Genomic DNA, 20,199 nt, shown 5'->3' on the forward strand with positions numbered 1-20,199 from the left:
CCCCAAACTTCCACTCACTCCCTTTTAGAAAGAGCCTTTTCACTTTTCAACAACTGAGACTACGCGGCCCAGGAGAAGACAGATGAGGAGGGGCAGGTCTGGGGACAGGCTCCCTTTAGCGGCTGTTATTAAAGGCATCCTGGATTTGGGGCCACCCAAATCAGCAGGAACCTGCTTCAGGTTTGAAGAGGCAAACCCTGGGTCCCAAGCTTCCTCACAAAAAGGACCCACCAGGTCCTCACCCCAGGGGAGGAGGGACTAAAAATGAGTCTTTAAATGCCAGTACTATCTTGCAGTTGAATTTAGTGTATGAAAGTTAATCACAAGGAGAATTAGTTTAGCTGCTGGAAAAGTAGAAAAACTTAGCAATGTTAAAGTTACTAGTAAAACAATTCTAGTTGTTTAGTAAATAAACCGAAGTGCCCAATTTTTTTTCAGTAAAAACTTACAAGAAATTGTAATTACGAGTTAAGATCATTATATAGATGCCTTTATATTATACTATAGCAAAAGGATAATATCTGAAATTGCTCTAACTGGGTGGATTTAGCCTCGAGCTTCTATTGGGATGGTCATCTTAGACTAAATTACCTTGGTTCCAGTTATTTCAGCTCTAGCCTCACCCTTTTGAATGCTTGCTACAGTAATGATAATTATAAACTGAACTTACCCTTGAGTATGAGTATTTTGAGACTAGGTTCTCCCCTAGACTTACTATTGTGATGGTAATTCTAAATTAAATTTACCTTTGTTTATGGTTATTTCAAGTCAAGTCTCACTGTCCTATATGCTTGCTATTGTATGTCCTCCCATGGCCCACTGGGAGGAAAGTGGGAGAGTGTGGGCTATGGTGTGGACCACAGGCCATGGGGTGCAGCAATGCCCAGAGATGTATTCACCAAGTGCAATGAATGTCTCATGATGATGGAGGAGGTTGTTGTTATGGGGCGAAGAGTGGGGTGAGGAGGCTAGGGGGTATATGGGGACCTCATATTTTTAATGTAATATTACATTAAAAAAATGAATTAAAAATAAATAAATAAATAAATAAATAGATAAACCCAGTTTGCCTTTGTTCTTGGTTCTTTCATGATTGGCCTCGCCCTTGGGTGCACTTGCTCACCATTGTGATGGTAGTCTAGTCTTCCCTGTTTGTAACCGTGGTAACTTCTGCTCCCCACGGGTCCGGGAAAGGTAAAGTTGAGACACTCCTGTCTCCTGTCCTTCCACCTGCACTAATAAAACTGTTTTTTTCTCATGACTACCTAGGTGTGAACCTCAATTTACCTACTCTGGTCAAGAGCCAAGAAGGACCCCAGGACTTCTGGGAAAACTGCTGCCTGGTAGAGCCCATAGCCCTTGGGATTGGACAGCCATTCTTCCAGTGCAGCAGCCCCTGAAGTCCTGTTATCTCTGAGGACTGGGAAGTGGGGGTCTCCCACCTTGAGCATCAAAGATCCTAAAAGCAGCAGGTCATGAGAGAAACCAGTTTTCCCCGAGACTTCAGTGACCTCAGTGAGTATATATTGGAATTGATATTGCTCATCTGAGGTCTGTCAAAGTCAAAATGGGAAATAAGCAAAGATCTGACATAAAGAAATTGGGGATAGTTTGGTTATAAGACAATAATTAAAAAGAATAAAATTCTTATGTGAAACTTCAAAGTCACAGTTCAGATTAATCAGAAATAATCTTCAAAAGGATCTTTGAAAGTTATTTTACAATTAAACTTATTCTGTAACAAAATGAAAATTATAAGTAACATTAGTGAGTTGTTTTTTTTGTATCTATTTGTTCTTCCTATTTGCTAGTGTATATGTTTTCATATATCAGTAAAGTAATAGCAAATTAAAAAATGAAAATTCTTAAAAGAGTGCTATTCAAATTAATAAAATGTAAACAAGTGTTTATATAAGTGTTAGAGGTTTCTCCTTTAGAAGGTTTAGATGATTAAGTGATCACAAGGTTTATAATGGTTAACAAACTGTGACTTGTATTCCTTTGACATAGAGCAGCCCCCCATCCAGAGCCTATGTGCTCAGATACAGCTCATTTCCTCACAGTAATAGACGAAGGAGCCACATAGCACCACAGGTCCCTCCTGCATCCCTAGAATTCACTACCCCCAGCCCACCACCCCCAGCCATGTAAGGGTAAAAATTTACCTCTACAGTTCCCCGTTGGCCCTCAGGTCTTACCCCAGCCCCCACCCCTCCCACTGACTAAGCATCTTCCCACCTGTAGATGTGCTGTATAAATTCATGACTGCCTCTGCCAGGAGTGGGCTGAGGTCTCTCTTCAGACTGCTGCCAGGCTGGCAGGGTGACTGAAGTCTATTCTTCAGATCCCCTCTGTTGGGAGAGCTTCCCAGTAAACTTTCTGCCTGTAGTTGTCAGTCTCCATGTCCCATTGAGTGCTGTTTTTCTCTAACATTAAGTAAATGCTTATATAACCAAATTAGAGAGACTAAGCAGGATGGAAAGGTCATATGGAAATCTGAATACAGAGCCACTATGAGACAAAGAAGTTTTTCCTAAATTCTTTAATCTACCCAGTCCCCCAGGGCCTTCTCTTTGCCAGAGTTAAGGGAGAATATCTAAGTGTGACAAGATAGGGAAATGTAAATTTAGCTTAAAAGTCTGCTAGGCCAGGGAATTAAGCATCATAGTTTGCCCTGTAATCCCCCAATTTAAACCTTTTAACAACCTTAAAATGAAAGTAATTAATAATCCAATTACCAAATTTCATTAAAGAAAGCTTTCTTGAAAGCTATGGAAAGATCTTTTCTAAATTGCAATTGAAACAAATTAAGCAATCATAATATAGTCTAGAACCTGGCTGGCCGCTGGTATGTTTTTAAGATTATTCACAATATTCACATTTATTTAGGTTTTCTTTTTTTTTTTTTTTTTTTTTTTCTGTGCTGGATCCCTTCTCTGGACCTCACTTTGTGGCAGGACATATTCCTTTCTAAAAGTTAAACTCAGACCTTGTCCCCCTACCAGAAAAGTTCTCAACTGTGTACCTCTTTGATAATTCTTTTAATCTACCTCTGTAATCACAATCTATAAGGGAGTAAATATAAGTCAATTCTCTGCTTCCCTTTTTATAAATGTTTCATCAAATCACAGAATTTGAGGGGCTGGTATGTAGAAGCTAATGGAGTTTTACCACTTTGTGTGGGCCCTGATGCTTCTAAGAAGCAGATCTTTCTCCCTGCTACTCAGCAGCAGTTTTCTTCCTTGGAATTTTGTTTGCAGATTGAACTTTGATTCTTTTTTTGTTTTGTTTTTTTGCTTCTTCTCCACTTGACCTAATATGTAGTACCTATTGCTTTTTTTTTTCATTTGTTTATGTTTTAAATAAGTCCTTCAGTGAAGAGGTTACATTTTATTGAGGACACAAAGATAAGCACTGGTACCAAGATGCATTTTTCTTAATAATGAAGAAGAAAAAAATAATCATTTGCACAATGAAAGACACGTGCTATTACAGGTGGTTTTAAATTGGGAATTGGGATAATAATCCTAAAAGAGTGTCGCTTAAATTAAGGGTAGGTATGTTAAGTGAAGATTCTGATTCATTCAGTGAAACTTGGTGCCTGAGACTAAATTTCTAGTAAGCTGGTGAGAGTGCCACAATTTGAGTAGCAAGGTCCTAAGTAACTTAGATTGAATACATCACATTTAGGCAATCTGTTTTAACATAGTTCTGGTAGGTGAACATATCTTAATAAAAAAACAATTGAAATTAATACAAAACAAATAAAATGCAAACCTGGAAAAAGAGTATGCTATAAAAAAAGTTTTTAAAAAAGTTATTGTCACCATTATTCCTTTTATTTTAATTTACAATTAGTGTTACTCAATTTGAATTGAAAATCCATGGTGTCTCCTACCCCAAATATATTTCTGTCAGAAACTGAAAAAAGTAACAAAGTTTGTTTAGGTAGTAGACATTCCTCTAAGAAGTTTTCCTCTAATGTATTTTTATATAAAATGTAAAATTCAAAACAGATATTAATGTAGATATAGAAGTTGATATATTCTATATATAGCTAGTATATATATAAATATATATTCTAGTGTATATTTGATATATAGTAAATTCTTGAGCTACATTAACTTTTAGAAAATGTTTCAGATAACTTTATAATTTATTGAAATTTGATTTTCTTTAGGTCATTCAAGTGTTCATATTTTTTACTTTTCTAGTAATCTATTAATATTTAGATCATGTACATAATTTTAATTATTTCAGATAGTTTTCTTCATAATACTTAATTGCATTGCAATACTATAAATTATCTGTGTTAAGTTAGAAAAAAACACAGCACACTGTAGATTTCCTTATGGCACTGCAGCACTAATTACACTTCAGAAATTACTGGGTCACTTAGAAATCCAAATAAACATATTGAATATGGCTCTGTAGTCTAGTGATCCAAAGTAGGAAATTACTCTTTATATTGCATAACTCTGGATCCTGCTAAATATGAAAAGAGTGAATCACCTTTAAAAAACAAAATATTGGGAATGGATGTGGCTCAAGTGATGGGGATCTAAATAATGTAATAATTTAGCTCCCAAGAAGAAATTGATATCTCTCCAGCCAGATTTTTCATGACACCTGATTCTCAGATGGCTTATGACCTTTACATGAATTTGCATCACTATTATACCAGCTCCTTTCAATATCAAACCACGCAGAAGAAGTTTTTTATATTTTTTACTACTTCTACTCATAATATCTCCCTAGGTGGTGAATTTATGAAATGCAGTTACACAGTAATATATTTTAAATATAGGCACTTATTCAAATAGTTCACTTTGGGAAGCTGCCCATTAATTTCAGAGAGAATTCTAATCCACTATCTTTTATTCCCTTTGTATGGTTGTCAGAGGAGTCAGAGCTATGTCCTGTGTGCAACTACAATTGTCTAAGTTCATTCAGATTTTCATTTATAGTTACTTTTAAATATTTTAATATAATATTCAAATATAACCCCCTCAATTCTGTAGCTCTTATATAATAGTGTCTTGATGGGCAGTATATTTTTATTGTAGCTTTAAGTACTAAAAGAAAAATTATTTATTTAAAAGAAACATTTTTCATAACATTTCTGGAACAGTTCTTTCTGAATTAATCTCAGGGACTGTTAAGAAATGACATAATAAGGCACCTCACTATTCATAATTGATTGTTTCACGTCTATGTGAATATTTCACATTGAATAAACTAAAAGTAGCTGGTCATGAGTCTAAAGAGTTAGGGGAGGCTCAAAACTCAGAAGCAAAATCTCAAAAGTTCATGCAAGTCAGAATCCAAGAGGACCTTATGAGGAAGAAATAAGGAGAATTTTCTAGTGGAGAAAATAAAGATGATCAACATTCAGGAAACAAGGGTTGCTGCAGTTGTAATACATCTCATGCATATTGCTGCTCATGCTGTTTTTATGTTATGGATTCTATTTACTTAATTGTCTTCCATCTTTGATTATGCAGATGTTGTACCTTCTTTAAGGTTTGCTGAAGTGTGTCGCCACTTCCTCCCAGGACCCCATCCATCCTTTCGAAACATTTAATCCATACTTTAGTAAAAATTACAAACAGTACAACATCATATAAATAAGTATTGCCTAAAAATGTCAAGCGTTGGCTTTCTTTTCATGACTAGATTTTCTCTCAATTTATTTTTCAATACTTCATAGCATAGACCTCAGTATGGTAGGTATACCACTTAAAATAATATGATTCATACAATATATAAAGAAGCAATTTCAAGCAATGCTCTGGTGGCCAAATCACCTGGGTTTGAATTCCAACTCTAACATGTTTAAGCTACTACTTAACTCTGTGTTTCAGTTACCTTATCAAAAATGAATATGATGTTACCAGACTTTGGGGATTCTTGTGAGGACTAATGAGCTAATACATGTAAGTACTTATGCCTGTGCCAGGAAAATAATAAAACTCAAAAAACAGCAGCAAATGTATTGATTGATGCTGTTTTCTTGATTTAAAAGTATATTGCTTATTTAAAGTACAAAAAGTCAATCATTGGGTGACTTTAAGAAATTCATGTATCAATTTAAATTCTCTGAATAATCTTATTGTTCAGAATAGGAAATGGCAAAATATTCAAATAGTGCCCTGTCATTTTGATTCAGGTTTACTTTGTTTCAAAATTACCTATACAGATTTTTTTAAACAAGTCATCTTTATTTTTATAGTATTAATTTGTATTTGAGTTGGATGAACTTCTCTGTCATTCCTGTACTATGGCTAAGTCTGGCTTCTTGCCTTTGGATATCAGTGGTCTGTTGCCAAATTTGTCCTTTCAAACCATAGCATAGAGCAAATGGTGTTATTTACGAAGTCAGTGAATTAGCAGTATTCTTGGAGATGGGACAAATGTATGGATATACATTTTCTTTATCCTTTGAATGATAGGAGGCAAGTTGATTGTCTCAGTAACTCAACATTCAGTCTTACACTTAGGGAAGCTCTTGTACCTTTGACTTCAAATTTGCAAACCAATCCACAGAGCAAACAATGTAGAAAATAGCAATGCTATGGAAATATAAACAACTTTTTTGCCATGTTAAATACATGAGCATGGTAAGCAAATAATAAACTTACTTTATAATAATTTGAAAGAAACCACCAGTTGCCTGAATATTACATGCAGGAAATTCCAGAATAACTTCATACTTCAATCCTTTGAGTATGTGTGTGTGTGTGTCTTTTCCAAAGCAGGATTTCCTTAATGGAAAGAAGGGCTGAAACAACTTTCGACAAATAACTGTTCACAAAGCAGCTATGCATAATCAGAACAAACAAGAATGATAAATTCATAAGTTTGATGTAATATGATTGCTTAAGCAACCCAGATAATTGATACAAAACTAAAATAACAACAATACAAAACAAAACAAACACACACACAAAATGCTGTCTTGTGTTTCTCTCCACAGAGTAAATTATACCAAAGAAAAAAAGCTCGTGCAGGGAATAATTTTCTGAGATTATATAGAAAAATAATAGAATTTTACATAGCATATAGTGGCTTTTGTGTAAATTTAGAATGTACATTATAACACTATTTTGATAAAATTGTTATTACTTATCCTGAAGGGGCTGAATAATTCTTAATTTATGTTAAGCCTTTTAAAGAAATCTAATATGCATTATGTTTGTGTTTTAATACTAATTAAGTAGTTAGAAAAATTGCATGTAAATAATGAAACAGTACTAGGCTATATAGATTATAAAGTAATTGTCTCTGGTGGTAAGATAGGTTTATATTTTTTAGCTTAATGCTTTACATAGAAGAGCATCTGTTGATAATCAAAATTAGCTTAGTGAAGTACAAGGTTGAAGGACCTTACAGTATGCAGCTCTGTATGAGAAATGGAAACAGGTTTTTAGTTTTTCCTCATACTGAGCTCAGATTGTAGGGATTGTCACTACTGGTTAAATGTTTAAAATATCACAAGCTATTTACCATCTCTAAACTAGAGAAGTTCCCTTGTCCTTTGAAAATAAAAGACTAATACTAAGCAATCTGAAAGTGCCATTTTGTAGACTAAAATGGTCAAATTCCAGCAATTTTCTATATTTCAAACTTTAGCTTTATTCTTTGTTGAGAATAGAAAATTAATTTATTGGTAGTGTTTTTAAAGGTTAGTTTTATTCATTCCAGCATTGCTTATAATAGTAAAAGACTATAAACTATTCAGTGTCTATCAGAGGAAATCAACCAAACTCTATTACAGCTATAGTTTGAAATAATGATAATGATAATAACAGCAATATTGAAGAAGACCTCCATGTAGCTAATATCTGGTTGTAGCCTTTAGCGTGTTACAGGTATGAATGTAGTGCCTGCGCTAGGAGGGTATAATTCTACATGGGCAGTCGCATGACCTAAAGGACTGGGGACCCAGGGGCAGAGATCCAATACCCCTTTCCTTCTGATTCTTCTACACCATCAGATACTTCATCTCTCTCTCAGTCTATCTATACAACCATAAAAAAGAGCTTATGATCATATCATCATTCTTACTGTGATACAAGAGGTGTTTGACTTTCAAAGTTGAATTGTTCTAAGAAAACACAGACCTCTAGAGGCACTATGGTAGCTCATAGTCATGGACTCTAGAAAAACATGTTCTTAAATCCATTCCTGTGGGTGTGACTCCATTGTAAGTAGGACGTTTTGACCAGGTTGCTTCAGGTAATGTGTGGCCCACCCGAATGATTCAAAACAATATGTTTGGAAATTATCATTAATTATCTTGAAAACTGGCTTCATTCTGCATTGATCCAGGACTCATATATAAACTAATAAATAATTACTATTTTACTCTTAAAACTGGGGACCTTCTAGAGAAGGCCCCGGAGAGAGAAAAGCACCCTACAGATGCCATTCCTCGTGGCAGGCATTTTGATGCTCTTTGCTACCGTCCCTGTGTCGTGGGACTCCTTTCTTGGAGGTGGTAACAGGAGTCGCCCTTCTAACTGACAAGTTTTTGCCCCTAGGACGTTCAGGCTGTGTTATAGTTATGACATTTTGGTGCAATAGAGAGAGAGGACTCAGCGGGAGATACAAATTTAGATATCACCACAGTTTAATATTTTTACGTATTTTTAAATAAACCTTCACTTATTTCTAAACTAACTTGAAAATATATGTCATATTTTAAATACTAATTTCAAAAAAGAATTCTTCTTGTACTTTATTCCCCAGTAGAAAGCCAGATGCTAGCCACCACAGTTATTTTCTTTCCATCTGAGAAATAGCTTAGACCTATTTATAATAAATATATTCATTAATTCTATCTTTTTATTCAAAGATTAATTATATTTCTCAACAAACTTACTTTTTTTTATTCTCAAAGTGTTTATATTTTTTATATACCCTCTATATTAGGCTAAATTTCCCTATTTCTGCAGTATATGTTTTAGTAGGTTTCAACAAACATCTCTGAGCAGTAAATTCATGTATTCCTTTTCTTAAAAATCTCTGTATTAATGCATTCATTCTTAAATAATTTTCCACTTCGGCTGGGAATTCTAGATTGACAAGTTATTTTCTTCACTACTCGAAAGTCAACATTCTGTTCTCCTTTATTACTGATGAGTAATTTCATTTTGGTACTGTCTTTTCTTTATGATTGTTTTAACAAATTATTCTTTGTCTTTTTGTGATATTCTGTTATATCATTGAACAAATGAATTCCATCTTGAACTAAGTCTAAACCATGCTTATGTGACCACCGTGTTATTAATTCTTACAAATATGTTTCCATTTCTAGAAGTTACTTTATTCCTTGTTTGGATGGGGCTGGTATTTTTTATTGTTTCCTTTATCAATTAAGTCACTTAAATAGCACATTTGATTGTCTCTATTAGATCAGGCTGTTATTTGTTTAACATGAGGTACAGACTCTCCTAGTTATTGCTTTGGGTTTTCACTCAATTTTCCACATACGGCTTGATTTTTTTTTTTTTTAATGAACTCATTCCCCCTATGGCTTCTTGTTGTTTTGTGTTGTGTTGTCTCTATGGGAGTGCCATGCACAATCTGTTTTGAAATTATCATTAGTTTTCTTGAAACTAACGATAATTAGCTTCTGCATTCATCTAGGGCTCATGTTTTCTACTTCACTTATGAACTAATAATGACTATTCTCCTCTAATTTGAAGTTCCAAACTGCTTTGTACAGGAAGCTCTGCCTCACCTAGTCTACATAATTCCAGAAATTGGTCTAATAATTGTTTATAAACATTAAACTTCTTTTTACCAACAGACCTTTTCAATTTCTGCAATAACTTTTAAAAAATCTGTGATAGAATATTTAGATACAAACATTGCTACTTTTGTAAGGGAAGAATAATGAATAAAAATCATCACTCCAGAAGCAGAACTACCAGAATGCCCAAGTAAGGAACTTGTCATGTACTTTTCCAAGAAAAAATTAATTGTTGTAAATAATAAAAAACAATCATTTAAATTTCTCTTGGAATTTTCATAACCCCAAACAGCAAAATAAATATTCATTAAAGAATAGCCATAAAATCTTTGTAAAAGCCACAGGAATCGGTGGCATTTGAACCATGACCTACTCCTTTATCCCTATTCCATCCATTGCACCATAATATGGAAAATCTAACCCAGACATACATGGTCAAGAAGTAGGGTATATCCTTGCCTTCCAACTCCCAGTCTCAGACTCTGGTTTCATTCTCGGAAGTGCCGGCTGAAATGTTTTTCCCACTCCTCAACCTTGAGTTCCAGAAGCTCTATTTAAGGCTGGCCATGGCCTGAAGGACCAGACCTCCCTTTTTCCCACCCAATTTATAGGGTGGAAGCTCTGACCCATGAGCAGCAGACAGAAAATACTGGGGCTCAGTTTGTCTCCATTCCAGATCTGTCATAGGGCAAAGGTTTTGTACGAAAGGGATAAGCCACAAAGAACTGGGCGTTCCAACCCTAACCAGTGCACATTTATAAGGCAGGGTTGCTCTCTGGGAAAACAGGCCAGCCAGAAGCTTTGGTGTAAGAGCGTGGGGCTTCTGTGCAGGGTGTTGTGCTAGTCAGACAAAAGGGTGCGGATACAAAATACCAGAAATCCATTGGCTTTTATAAAGGATATTTATTTGGGGTAGAAGCTCACAGTTTCCAGGCCATAAAGTATAGGTTACTTCCCTCACCAAAGCCTGTTGCCACGTGTTGGAGCAAGATGGCTGCCGACGTCTGCAAGGGTTCAGGCTTCCTGGGCTCCTCTCTTCCCAGGGCTCATTTCTCAGCTGCTCTGCTTTCTCCACAAGGCCAGTTGTAGACTATCAGGCAAATGGCCCATCCTTCTTCCAGAGGCCTCTGCCTGTGTATAATGGAGACTTCTCTCCTTACTCATGAATCTGCTTCTCTGTGTGTTTACTTCCTGGGTTCCAGGATCAAAACTTCAACCTCTCTTCTCTGTGATGTGTTTTTTCTGTTAGTCTGCACCCACCAAGGGGTCAGGGACACAACATCTTATTGACATGACCCTAATCAAAGACTTACTCATTCTTTAATCAACTGCAAGTGAAACCTCTGAATCCAATATAATCGAATATGCTCAGAGGAAAAGACCAATTCATTAACATAATCCAATATCTATTTTCGGAATTCATAAACAATATCAAACTGCTACAGGTAGGGAAAGGTGGTCATAAGGGTTGGGAGCTGTGCAACTCTTTCTGAGAGGACTGACTTTATTTGGCTGGAGAACTCCATGCTTAAGGGCATTGAAAACAGTGGAGGTACCTCTAAGAAGAAACTGGTAACTTCTAGATAAAAGCAAAATTGAAAGCAGCCCAAAGATTACTAGAGAGAACAAGAGAAATAATGAAGAATAGGCCTCCTGAAAAATGTAAAAGAAGATATCAACTTCCAGCATGACACTGTAAGGAGTTCTTTTTAGTCACTCCCAGGTGAAATTGATGAAAACTGTAATAAAAACAACCATTTAAAGTCTCCCAAAATGGTCCTAAGGGAGGCCAGCAAATGAAGAAACATCTGCTCAAAAATAGCTATGAAAATTCAGTAAGAAATATGAGAGTCTGTGATATTTTAACCAAGACTGCTCCCTCCCTCACCAGCCTAGCTCTGCAAGGCAGAGACTCCATTCCAGATTGCTGCACTCAAGAACACAGAGCAAGCTGTCTCCCAGAATCCAGCTGGAGGGCTTTCTTCTCAGGACAAATAAAACATCAGAGGTTCTTTTCCTGTACCAAGCTTATTGTAGGTGAGGGTAATTTGTGGGTGAGAGCAGTGGGGAGAAAGAGAAAGCTCTCTTCTGCTTAGCCACTTAGGAGTTGTATCTCTAATATGGGCACAGCACACTGGTAATACTGAGGCACAGATGACTCTGACCTGGGTTTGTGGGCTGGTGATGCCATGTCAAGACAGGCAAGTCATGATCGCTTTATGTTATACCCTTTCCTTTTCTGAGCACTCAGCTTCTAGTGAAAAGGGGGTTGTTATTCATAGATTTACACCATTGGTCCACCCCCATCTTCAAAGCCATAGCTCAGAGATTTCCCTTAAAAGGTGAAGTAGATGTTATCAGATAACTGATAAACTCTTTCCAAAGTAAATGCCTTCATTTGAAATAGAGCTTGGAGAAGCTCTCCCTGAGGGTGCCCTAAAAACAATGGGGGTTGTGGTGAAAGGCATTTTGGAGGAGATTTCATATATGTTAAATTATAGGCAAGCTAGATTGCAAGAGCAGCTCTGAGCATAAGACAGCTGGTGGGAGCCCTACTGAGGTCAGAACAAAAATCAAATGCTTACTTCAGGAACTGACCCTCAAAGGAGTAAGAAGTTGATTAGATTAGTTTGCAGAAAAAGTTATGGCCAAGGATAATGCATAAAGGAATGGAGTAATCAGCCAACAGTTAGTAGAGTGTAACAGTCAGGGAAGGAGAGGAATAGAGCCGCACCAGTACCATTATCATCTCAGACTCGCTGTGGGCATAACAAAAACTGGAACTCAATTTCCAGATGAACAATATCAGAGGTAGAAGTCAAGAGGGTCACAAGCAATAAATGTCACTACATATTAAGAGATTCATTACAGCAATGGGCTCACGTGGTCATGAAGATGGGCAGGTCCAAATTCCATAAGGCAAGCCACAAATTGAGAACTTGATGGTGAGAGGCAAAGCTGGCTGACCAAAGAAGAGATAGAAATTCTTTTTATCTAACTACTTAAATCCTCAGTTCTCTCTTTAAAGCCTTCAACTGATTGGATAACAAAATTGCCCTTATTGGTAAAGGCAATCTTCTTTTTGATTGTAGATGTAATCAGCCATAGGCGCAATCAGCTGATATAATTTAGATCCATCTGGGAAATACCTCACAGTAACAGGCTAGTGCTTGCTTGAACAAACAACTAGATACAAAACCTATTCAAGTCACCACATGAAATTAACCATCAAAGTTGGCCTACCATCTGAAAATAAATGTGTAATACATAATACTTATAGAATTCAAAACAAAAAATCACATAAGCCTCTCAATAGATGAAGAAAAAAGGATTTTACAAAGTCCAACACCATTTCATGGTAAAAACACTCAACAAACCGGAAACAAAAAGGATCTTTCTAAACCTAATAAAAGTCATATATTTATAAACCAGTGCTAATGTCACACTTAATGGTGAAAGACTGGGTAATTTTTCTCTGAAGAATAGGAACAACATAAGGATGTCCATTCTTATCACTTTCAATCAGCACTGTCTAGAAATTCTAGCCAGGCCAAGTGGGTATTAAAAAGAAATAAAAGGCGGCAGACTTGGCCCAGTGGTTAGGGCATCCGCCTACCACATGGGAGGTCCGTGGTTCAAACCCCGGGCCTCCTTGACCCATGTGGAGCTGGCCCATGCACAGTGCTGATACACGCAAGGAGTGCCCTGCCACACAGGGGTGTCTCTGCATAGGGGAGCCCCACGCGCAAGGAGTGCACCCCATAAGGAGAGCCGCCCAGCATGAAAGAAAGTGCAGCCTGCCCAGGAATGGCGCCGCACACAGGGAGAGCTGACACAACAGGATGACGCAACCAAAAGAAACACAGATTCTCGTGTGGCTGACAACAACAAAAGTGGATAAAAGAAGACACAGCAAATAGACACAGAGAACAGACAACTGGTGTGGGAGGAGGGGATGGAAGAGAAATAAATAAATAAATCTTAAAAAAAAAAAAGAAATAAAAGGTATCCAAATTGGAAAATAAGGAGCAAACTATCTCAGTTCACAGACAACATGATCTTGCATGTAGAAAATATTAATGAGTGCACTAAAATACCATTAGAAATAAAGGAGTTCAGCAAGGTGGCAGGATAGACAAATATACACAAACCAATTGTATTCCTATACACTTGCAGTGAACACTCTGAAAATAAAATTAAAACAGCTCCATTCACAATAGCATCAAACATTCACAATAGCATCAAAAAGAATAAATGATTTTGGAAAAAATTAACAAAAAGAAGGGCAAAACTTAGACTCAGAAAATCACATGGCTTTATTAAAAATTCAGGAAGTTCTAAATAAATGAAAAAACATCCCATGCTCATGGGTTGTAAGATTTAATTAACCTTTTAAATATGACAATATCCCCCAACAAATCTATATATTCAACTCAATCCCTTAAGAACTTCAGCCGATGTCTCAGAGAAATTGACAAATAAATTCTAAAATTCATATGGAAATGCAGAGGAGCCAGAATGGACAACTGTTATGGTTAGGCTATTGTGTCAACATGGCCAGGTAATTGTGCCCAGTTGTTTGGTCAAGCAAGCATTGAACTAACTGTATGTAATACAAGGGCATTTATGGACTTTAGTCACCACTGACTTTACTGCAGTGGTAAATCATAGATAGCTGATTACTGTTACATCAATCAGGGAGATTGCCATCAGCAATGAGTGATGCTCAACCCAATCAGTTGAATCCCTTAAAAGGGGAAGTGCGTCCATCATTGAGAGAGATTTTCCTAGCTCATCTTTAGAGAGCCAGCATCTCCCAGAACTTGTCAAGAGCCTTCATTGGACTTGCATTGGAGCCCCTGGTTGCAGCCTGCCTGTGGACCCTGGACTTGTGCATCCCCACGGCTGCATGAGAGACTCTTATAGAATCGCGTACTATTGACAGATATCTCATTGATTCTGTTTCCCTAGAGAACCCTGACTAATACAACAACCAAACTTGAAAAATAAAAATATGACAGAAGCACTCACAGTACCTGATTTGAGATTTTAGTACAAAACAGTGGTAATATAGACAATGAGTATAGACCTGTAGATTGGAATCATCTAGGAATAGAATTAAGAGATACACACACAAAAAATTTTCATATATATTAATGATTAGCTGCTTTCATTAAGGATGTCAAAAACATTCAATGAGGAAAGACAACACATGGTACTGGGACAAGTAGATATCTACATGCAAGAGAATGAAGTTGGACCCTTACTTCACATCACATACAAAAATTAATTCAAACTGAATAAAGGACCTAAGTGTAAAAGCAAATCTAAGAAACACTTAGAAGAAAACATAGAGGTAAATCTTCATGAATTAGGATTTGGCAAAGAGTCTTAACTACAATTCTGTAAGTACAATCATCAAAAATAAATTCATTGCGTTCACCCAAAGTAAAACGTTTTGTGCTTCAAAGGACAATATCAAGAATGTAAAAAAAAAAAAAAAAAAAGATAAAGAATGGGAGAGGATACTTGCAAATCCATATATTTGACATGATATTTGCATAAAGAATATATTAGGTCAATGTAAAAGGAATTGCAGTTTTGAACCATGAATTTTAAATCATAACTAGGCTCAAAAACATCTTTATTAAACAAAATAGGAACCATTACAATCAAAACATTTTTGCCAGTAAAAAATAAGTTTGCTTATCCCTGTACTGTAAAAATCTGTGCTTCAGGATTTGATGAACTCTTAAAAAGCATTTTCTGCATCCTGCTGGCATGGAAGCATTTTCCCTGCAAAACATTGTTGAGATGCTTGAAGAAGTGGTAGTTGGTTGGTGACATGTCAGGTGAATGTGGTGGATGAGGCAAAACTTCGTAGCCCAATTTGTTCAACTTTTGAAGCATTGGCTGTGCAATGTGCAGTTGGGCGTTGTTGTGCAGAATAACTGGGCCGTTTCTGTTGACCAATGCCGGCTGCACGCATTGCCATTTTTGGTCCATCTCATTGATTTGCTGAGCATACTTCTCAGATGTAATGGTTTCGCTGGGATTCAGAAAACTGTAGTCGATCAGACCTGCGGCAGAACACCAACAGTTGCCATGACCTATTTTTTTGTGCAAATTTGGCTTTGGGAAGTGCTATGGAGCTTCTTCTCAGTGCAACCACTGAGCCAGTCATCCCTGGTTGTATAAAATCCACTTTTCATTGCGCATCACAATCCTATCGAGAAATGGCCCATTGTAGCTGCATAGAATAAGAGAAGGTGACACTTCATAACTTTGATTTTTGGTTTTTGTGTAGGCTCATGAGGCATCCACTTATTGACCTTTTTCACCTTTCCAGTTTGCAGAAGAATTGTAGAATGGTTGATGTTGAGTTGTATGCCCAATACCTAACGACAAATTTCTACAATGCAAAACTGCAATTACTTTTGCACCTACTATATAAAGAACACAATTCAATAATAAAAAGACAAATAACTTAATTTAAAATATGTACAGGTTCTGAATGAACATTTATTCGAAGACCTACAAATGGCCAAAAAGCTCTTGAAAAGATGTTGACATCTTTTGTCAGAAAAATACACATCGAAATCAAGATGGATACCACCTCACACACACTAGAAGAGGTAGAATAAAAAAGTTGGATAATAAGTGTTGATGAGGATGTGGAAAAATTGGAACCCTTATATACTGCTGGTGAGAATTTGAAAGGGAATAATCACTTTGGAAAACATTTTGGCAGTTCCATATATGATTAAACATAGATTAACCATATGACCCAGTAATTCCAAACTGAATTTATACCCAAGAGAAATGAAAACATGTGTCCAGGGAGAAACTTGTGCATGAACATTTATAGCAACATTATACTAGCCAAAAAGTCTAAACAATGCAAATGTGCATCAATGGATGAATGGATAAACAAAATATGGTATAGCTATATAAAGCATTATTATTCACATGTAAAGGAATGAAGTACTGCTACAATGTTACAACATGGATGATCCTTGAAAACATTCTCAGTGAAACAAAACAAAAGACAGTATAATATATTTTCTCATTCACATGAAAGTGCAGAACAGGGAAATCTACAGAGACAGAAAATCATAGTGGTGTTTAGGGCTGGGTAGTGGGACAAAGGGTTAAGAACATGATAGTTAAAGTTTATGGCTGTCTTTTCTTAAGATAATAAAAATATTCTAAAGTTGACTGTGATGATGGTTGGACATAACTGTCAGTAAACCAAAAAGAACTCAATACAGTTTAAAAAAGAGAATTGTATGGCGTATGAATTTTATCTCCATAAATCTGTTGAAAATATTACTCATTCCTCATAATAGTTCTATGAATAAGAAACTAAGATATATTTTATCTTTTAGATGAGGAAACTGAGGCATGGACTGGTTACAAAAATTCAGGGTGTCTCCTGAGTTTATGCCTTTAACCACCCTCCACTGCTAAGCAGTTATAATAGCATATGCGCGTATTTGCCATCAGCATTCCAGCAGAAACATGTATGATTTGAAATGTGCTGCTGCCCTGCTTTTATAAAGATAGGAATTCACTATATTTTATGGGATCAAGGTGCCCACATGACAAGGAGAAAAGAAATTGGTAGCTTTGTAAACCTTCTCATTCTTTTATCTTTATGAATAACTCTACTAAACTTAAGATTATAAGATTCTCCGATGGTAAAGCATGGCAGCTCACTCAAGTTCAGAGTATATTGTCTATGAATGTAAAAGCTAATGTTTTTCAATCAATAGAGTTTACTAGGTGTGTTAAGTGATACAATAATATTATTCATTACACAATATCTTTAAATATATGAAGCTAATTGGCCAATTCATAGTCATATAAAAAAAAAACCCTGAGAGCGGGTGTAGGTCAAGCAGTTGAGAGCCTGCTTTCCACATAGGAGGTCTTGGGTTCAGCTCCCAGTACCTCCTGAAAAGCTAAAAAACATATGACAAAAAAAAAAAGTGGTATATTATAAAGTTCTAAGGGCAACAGAATAAGTAAATATTCACACCTAGGGGAATGGAATGATAAAGAAGGTCAAATTTGAGCCAAATACTGGAGGGAGCAAAATTTTATGGTAAGTTACCCCTGAAGAGAAAGACATTTGTAACATATGTCTAACAATATTGATATTAAGATGAAATGAACAAAAATTAAGCTTAAATAATTAAAACATTTAATTGATGAGCTAACATTTCATTCATTTTTATATTGGACATTCCATAACGAGTTTTAGTAATTACAGCAATTTCATTTACCTCAAAACACACGGTTGCCAAAATGTGTCTCCAGTCTCATGAGGTTTGACTAGTCAGCTCATAATAAAGAGTATTTTGGAAATCATACTGCTGATTACCTAAGCTTCCAGGAAATTCAGAATATGCTAAGAGTCAGTTCACTTGCCAGTTCCATATGATGACTTTCAAAATGAGATCAGAAGGTTATTTTGTTGCAACTGTAGAAATAAAAAAAAAGTCCACATTTGGGTGTTTGAATTGTATAATTATCCCTCTCTATTACACTTTTTATTTGCATGAACACAATGTAAGATTTGAAAATATTCATTCAATACTCAATTTTCATGATTACCCATTATGATTCTGTCTAATTTAATACATGCTAATGTGCTAGGATGCAGAAATATTTAAAATGTATTTAGATTGAGTCAATCAGCAGTGTTCTCTCTATTTTAGTGTCTAAAATCGCATTTTTTATAAAGCTCAGGATTCCACAATAAATTAGGCATTACCAGTTTATTTATATTTTTTGTTGTTTTTTAGGAGGTACTGAGGATTGAACCCAGGAACTCGTACATGGAAGCAGGCGCTCAACCACTGAGCTATGCCCACTTCCCATGACCAGTTTTTCTTGAGACTCCTTCTTTTCTTCCTTCCTCCCTTTTTTTCCTTCCTCCTGTCTCCCACTCTTTTCTCTCTCTCTGTCTCTCTCTTTGCATAGCCTCAGTCTTATACACAAAAGAATTAGAAAACTGGGGAACACCTAAGAAGTAGCCTCACTCTTATTTTTTCACAAATCATCCAAATCTATCCAGATCTATTAAGAGTCCAAGAAGGCAAAGAAAACCTTTGGAAAGAATTGTAGGACAAACTGTTTCAGGCTGTGTTCTGTGGACCACTCACATGCGGTGTGCTATTAATAACCATCTCTGGAAGAAAAGTTCCAGGGACAAATAATTTGGAGTAAATTTGCATATTGCTCCTACTTGGAAAATTACAATTTAAATTTGCCTATTAAAAGTTCTGAGAAACATTGTTTTGTAAAAATTGTTTCAAGTTTGCTTAATCTTTCTAATGTTTAAATTGATTAAAAAGACCCCTTGCTTTATTTTACAACATATATTATCCACAAAAGAAACAGCAATATTTTCCTGAACAGTATCAGTAAAACTTGTTTTGATAAATAGCAACTGATTAGATAAACAGAATTGGCTGGTTAGATGTATAGAAGATCAATTTCCTCATTCAATGCATAGATGTGGTGGTTTGTATGGTCCTCATGACCCATTATCAAGGTCAATATATATTTATTGGTATTTATTAATTTTTAATTAAATAATTATTTTTTAAATTTTAATTAATTAAATACTTACAAATAGAGTCAACATATGCTTTGATGTCATCCCTGGATGGGAAGTAAATGTCTTAAGCTTTAGTTTGTTAGTAATTATTTTGTCACTACAAGGAGAAAGAGTAACTGAGAATAAAGTCAAGATAGGAAGGAAGAAATGTTAAAATTAAGATACTGGAATTTTAGATATACCTGAAGCTAGGTCTTACCTAGAATTTTCTAAATATTTTAGATCCTTCTATAAATAACCTCCCTACTGATTTTTGTTTCAGTTTCTTTGAGATGAGTTTCGCTCAGTAGGTAAAGAAAAGATGTTTGAGAAAAAGAATGGGAAAATATTGTGTTCCACATTCTAAATATGAGTTCTTTAAAACCATGACTTCCCATTATTGAGTTTTTATTTTGAGAACAACTTTGACTATATACCCATATACATATATATGTTTATATACTCATAAATACATATTTCTTGGAATATTGTCTTGGTGGTGTGTTTTTCAGAAGTAACATAATATAAATGCTATAACTGAATGAAGCCTGATTTTTTTTTATTACAGAATGTCCTCTTCTGTATTCAGTAGAGAGTGCTTCATTATCTGCTCAAATTTCATTTTGCAGTTAAATCTGAGACCAGAATGATTTATATACCTGTAGGTAATGCATTTTTCAAGATTGTATAGATATATTGCTATGTAGATATGTTGATAGATATATTGCCTTATCTCCTTATCCCCCAACTTTAACGTAGGTATGCATATGGTAAGAGGCAGGAAATATTATTGAAGGGACAGAAAGAATAAAGTTAGAACAGAAAATGTTGTCTT

Source organism: Dasypus novemcinctus, chromosome 1, assembly GCF_030445035.2.
Source record: "Dasypus novemcinctus isolate mDasNov1 chromosome 1, mDasNov1.1.hap2, whole genome shotgun sequence".
Classification (NCBI taxonomy): domain Eukaryota; kingdom Metazoa; phylum Chordata; class Mammalia; order Cingulata; family Dasypodidae; genus Dasypus; species Dasypus novemcinctus.